The sequence below is a fragment of the Halyomorpha halys genome, unplaced genomic scaffold (assembly GCF_000696795.3).
Source record: "Halyomorpha halys isolate HHAL.00 unplaced genomic scaffold, Hhal_1.1 Scaffold737.1, whole genome shotgun sequence".
In the NCBI taxonomy this organism is placed as follows: Eukaryota; Metazoa; Arthropoda; class Insecta; order Hemiptera; family Pentatomidae; genus Halyomorpha; species Halyomorpha halys.
Genome location: NW_027116386.1, coordinates 387,102 through 393,237, shown reverse-complemented (window position 1 = coordinate 393,237; position 6,136 = coordinate 387,102). Strand labels below are relative to the sequence as shown.

Below are 6,136 nucleotides of genomic sequence, written 5' to 3'. Positions count from 1 at the left end.
AACATATTATATATATTTATATAACACTAAATTACTAACCAGTCACCAGTTCGTTAATACAAACATCATCAGGAATAAAAAAAAAATAGAGAGGATAAATGTAGACGACCGTAAGGATTTTTCACATCAACAGTATAAATAAATAAAACTTAAAATTATTAAAAATCTTCAACATAAAAATATTAATAATAATATAACTTTATTGACCATAAATAATTCAAATTTTATTCATTATAGTCTCAAAACCTTTTATTTCTCTTATAAGTCCGACGTTTCGGCCAATCCGGTTTTCTTCAGGGACAATCTACTACAAAACTGTTTCTATTACATGTATGATCCTACAAACAATTCAATTACTTAACATTATTATTTATAATTTACCTTACCTTAATACAACTTTGAAACCATATAATTTAAACAACTCTAACTTCATGCAGTCTATTCTACCCAGGTCAAAAACATCAATATCTATGAAACATTAAAAACATTAGGTAAAAGATATTTTTTTTGTTAATTAGTATATCCCACATATGTTTAATTACCTAAATAGTCAAATATCACTTAAAACAAAGTCAAATTTAAGTGATATTTGACTAAACGTCGGACTTATAAGAGAAATAAAAGGTTTTGAGACAATAATGGATAAAATTTGAATTATTTATTAAAAAGTAATCAGTCTCAAGAAAAAATTAAGATTATAAAATTATTGACCATATTAAACTGATCCATAACAGTTGTAACAATCCACGTGACGACATTGGATAATTAAATAAGGAATTATAGCAATAAATTATTTTTTCGAGGTAAAAATGTGACCATCATTAACTAAATTACTGGCCACTGATGACAAGGAAACGACCCGCTATCTAACTGCGCAATTATGCCTGCGTTATTACAAGCCATCATAGCCAGTCATTAGTTTCATGCTTAATTCTTCAATTCCACGACACGGTATTGTGTTCAAGGAACTCCCTCGATTTAGGATGTTTCCATTAATTCAATACTTAATTGACAATCGCTCTAAAGAACCACGTTCAAAAAGGAATAACAACTCATTCACGGTGCAATTTGGTTCTGGTAAAGATGAAGAACAGACTGATCTATATCAGGTCTGTTCTAAAAGCAGTTTGATGTTAGTAATAACTATGATTGATAGATTTATTTATTGATAGATATTACAATCTGCCACACAGTTGTGGACAATAGGTAATAGTGATGAATGATCTCATACATATTAAAATAAATAAAAAACTCTGAAAATATATACAAACAAAAGAATAGACAAGATGAACATAATCAAACTATCTGTATGAAAAATAAAATAACATAATGATAAAATAATATATACAATATTTACACAATCGACCTGAAGATCCCTGAGCTCACTCTATTCCCCACGTGTGAGGGGTAGAGCAGAGCTCAAAAGATCCCAGCGCATCTCTCTCGCCGCATCATTGGTAATGAGCCAGTGGAGGCTGAGGAAGTGCGGTAAATACTCAACTTGAGTGGAGAATCTAACCATTGCCAGAACTCCAATTGTCCATTTTTATTTTAATAAGTTTCTTGGCCACTGCCGTTTCAACCTTCTAGGTGGGCTGTAGGGATGGGTGGAACTAGATGAGGTTTGAACCAAAGGATTAGGATGGTTGGAAAGGTCTATATGGAATTTTGAGAATTTGGTTGGAATGAGATCAAGGACAAAAAGGATATATAGGTCATGGTGTAGTGTTCTGTTGGAAACATAGTAGGGTGCATTAATTATGGTTCTAAAGATTTTGGATTGAAAGGATTGGATACGTTTTATGTTCGACGGTTTAGCTGTTCCTTAAAGTTCAAGTCCGTAGGTCCAGATAGGTCGGAGTATAGTCTTATAAATTAGTAGTTTGTTTTCTAGTGAAAGATGAGAGGTCCGGCTGAGCAGTCGGTATAGTTGGCTGAATCGTCTGTTGAGTTCTTGTCTTTTGAGTCTAGTATGTTGGTTACAGGTGAGTCTTTTGGTCAAAATGTATCCGAGGTATCGCACTGTGTCGGATCTGGGAAGAGGTATATTATTAAGAGTAACAGGTGGACAGAAGCTTCGGCGGAGAGTGAAAGTCACATGGGTGCATTTCGATTCATTGACTTTTATCCGCCATTGGTTGCACCATTGCTAAATTTGCGCAGGGGCCATGCTAATCTTCTCTGTTCCGTTCCAATTTTAGTATATGTACCGTCGAAGCAAGTACAGTAATAACTAGTGTCAAATATAGTACAATTTGTAAGTGTAATATATTTATATAAAGAAGATTGCAAATAAAAATATTAAAAGGAACAAAAAAAAAAGTTCAAAAGGATCCTTTACTAACCCAATTGGCAATGATAATTAAAATGAAAGAAATGTACAATCTAATTTTGTAATATTGTACTTTAAATAATTGAACATAACAAAATAAAAGCCTTTGAAAAAGGAAGGAGAAAATATATACACATTAAAAACAAAAGAAACTTAATAATTCTTCTAATACAAAATTAAAGTTCTTTTTAAATTTAAAAATAAAACAATACCGATTATGTCATTAGAAATATAAAATAAAAATGTTTTTATATCACTGTGGGTGATGGGGCTCCTTGGGTGGGGGGTAATTGTACCCACGTGGAGGGAGATAGTAAAACTTCCGCCCGCTGAGACGTAAGGAGTGGCATGGGATCAGAACATAAGGGTTGCTAGCAATTAACAGACTAGAGAGATTCACCCGAGGCGTCGTATGTACACAATAGTGGTATTGTTTATGCCTCTTTAGCATAAATAAAAACACGCTAATATAAAATGCTAACAACGATACCAGATACACTATTGTACATCAGAGTACGGAATAATAACAATATGTTGCCCGCAACAAATATTACTCATGTTGGAAAAATAATTAACTAAAAATATTTGAATAAAGGATTACAAATTATGTAAGTCAATGTACAAACAAGCATCATAAACTAACAACACTCCTGCACATTATTTACTCTCAATTTGGCAAACTACAATCCAAGCATGCACCACCCCTTGTGGTAGGAAAAACTCTTGCAAAAGAGCTGAAAACTCTTGTTTTTCTCTAACCACATAATTTAATATCAGTATGTCAGTGGGGGTTGAGCTAGGACACTGACAAAAAAAAATCTTGTTACAAAAGAAAAATACAAACCGGTGTTTAAGGCGAGATGCCTCCGGTAGAATGCATTTTTTTTTTTTTTTTTTTTATGATTAATTTGTAAAGAGTCATAGAAGTTAATTTAATAACACTTACACTTTTTATTTTTATTGTTCCCTTCAGAAATTTATTTTATTTTTATAAGAAACATATGTATTTGTATTTTGTAATTTAATATATGATTGTAAGAATACCCGCCAGTGTAGAGCTGGAGCCTCAGGAGAAGCAGGCTCTCAGTATTTTATTTGTATATAGTTATTAAAGCCACTTTTATTTTTATTTCTATGCTTCATTTTATTTATAAATGCTTTATTTGATTATATATTTATGTTCCTATTTATTCACCAAATTAAATGATTATATACATTATTTTTGTTGTTGTAAGGAACTGAATTCAAAAATACTACATCGATTTGAGGTGGTTTTAACAAGGCACAACTTACAAGGCCCTCTTAAAAGATGAGTGTATAAGAGCAGTCTTTAAAAGCTTTCATAAACCATAAAATTAAATTTAGAGATTATAAATAATAAATTCGCTACAACAACTAAAGTAATATTCAGCTAAACTGAATCATCTGTACCCATTACTTTTCTTATTTTTTCGAAACATAATAAAAACCAAAAACTGTATAAAAAAAATTATGGTTTCTGACCATTTAACTATTTAATTGTTGGGTTTTCTTCAGGGTTATAAACATAATTTCTGCATTAATACAAATTTTTTTTAACTGATAGTAAAAAATTGATTCGTTCATTCGTAATTATTAATTAATTTCCATAACAACCAGTGGATGGATGAAATGACACTGTAAATACCACGAGGGTCATGAGAGCAGTAGACACCAGTACACACCTTCGACTAATGTGGTATTAATATTAACCTTGACTTTTAGTCGAGGAGATTCCTAGTTCCTTTTCATCATTCTACGGTGTAGTGACAAGTACGAGTGTGTAAAGATATTATTATAATATGTCATGAAATACATTGTACGTATAAGTTTGATTAAAGTTGGCATGTGAAAGTCGGGTACGTAAAGTTAAATGCTTACATACCAATGTCCTTTTTTTATCACCCCTGAACGAATTAAAGTTTATTAATGTGAGGCTTTTTAGCTGTAACAGATATCTATGATGTATAGGTCCCAATATGATACAGTACATACAAATCTATTCACTACCTGTTTATAAATACTGGAATTAAACCATAAATTAGATTATAATTTCAGATAATATTGTAGCTGCATCCAGGTAAAATGTAAAAGTCATTCGAGCAATTCAATATAAATTACTGAGGGTATTCTTCAGGGAGATATATTAAGCCCTCTCTTATTCTCTTGATCTATTGCAAATAAAGTTTTTTTTAGAGAAATGAGAATATCTCCATACGATGAAGACGTGAATTTTATTAATGTGAATGATATGGTATTCATTGGGGACACTGTGACGAATTTCCAAGCGAAATTTAATATTTTAAATAGCCACGGCTTCTTTAACATGTAAATCACTTATTAAAAAAATTGTTAAAAACGTATAGGAGTAGGCCCAAAAGAGGAAAAAGTTAATAATTTAATGGGAGTTTTATTGAAGAAGTACACGAATACAATTACCTTAGTATAATTTTTAGTTCATCTGGACTCTTTTGCCATATCATGAAGCATTTAGTATCATAAAGTAACCATCGGAGCAGTACACAGTGCCTGCGCGAAAGCTAAAATAATCTCTTGTCATTCCAGGCAGAAGCTTTACGAGTCAATTACGTTGAGTTGTATCCTCTAGGCTGTACTTATTTTGGCCTCGCAGCACATAGAGGAATTGGAAAATATACCAGTGAGGTATAACAAACTACTTTGATTCTCTCGAAATACGTCACACTTCATGGTAAGGCTAGAAGAAGCACCATCAAACTTTGTCCTGTTTATAAAAATACTTAATAAGAGTTGTACTAGCTTAACAATAAAATGAAAACAATATTTTTTAAGCTACTGCAGGTGGAATATAACAACCGGTTGACTTTGCAGTATAACATCGTAATCCAAATTAGAAAACTTATTTTCTTACTAACTAAGTAGGTAAGTATCAAAATCAGAATGAGAGAGATTACTCTCGTCTTGATTAAAGACCTCTCGTTACGAGAATAGACTCATAATCCGTGGGTGCTACGGTAGGGTTTTCATTAAAGTGGACGCTCTTCAAAGCTACCTAAAGATCAGCTGCCCCGTAGCTTACTTGATAATGATTGCTCAATTAAGACTTCCCTGTAAATATGCAATTACTCTAAGTATAGGTCCACACAAATATACTATAGATCTCAGAAGCTTTGTCTAATTGTAATGAAATGGCATTTTATCAAACTGTCCCGCGTATCATAAGAACCGAATCCAATTCACGCTGAAACTTAAATATTAGCCCAGATTATTTGTATAATCTGTATTAATTGTATAATTTGTACAATTATACAAATAATACTCTATGTATTGTCTGTATAATTTCTGTCAGTACCCTCACCTTAAGCTGTTATTTATTTATACATGTGACCCAAAATCTTATACTTAGACCTGGATAGTTATCTTCTCAATAGGGTTTGTAATTTTTTTTCACTTATATTGCTAAATACGTAACTGTGTTTCTATTTATTTATTAATTACCCGGCTTGGGTGTATTGGATATTTTTTTAAAACTTTATTTAATTTATTGATATTACAATCTACCACACAAGTGTGGGCAATAGGTAATATTTAATTATTGGTAATAATTAATAATCACATTTATACTAAAATAAAATAAAATAAGAATGAAAATAAATAAATAAATGAAAGAAATAAAAAAAAGAAGATAATAATAATGAAAAAATAAAATAAAAAAGTACATAAAAATAAATAAAATGTCTCTTAATGAATATTAATCTATATAAATGTTTTTCAATTTACAGCAAAGATATATGTAATTATGTATTG

At 31.0% G+C, this 6,136-nt stretch overlaps 1 pseudogene; it reads right to left on the bottom strand.

The window, feature by feature from the left end:
• Positions 1-2,155: 2,155 nt before the first annotated feature.
• Positions 2,156-2,225, bottom strand: LOC112210860 (U6 spliceosomal RNA; annotated as a pseudogene).
• Positions 2,226-6,136: the final 3,911 nt, after the last annotated feature.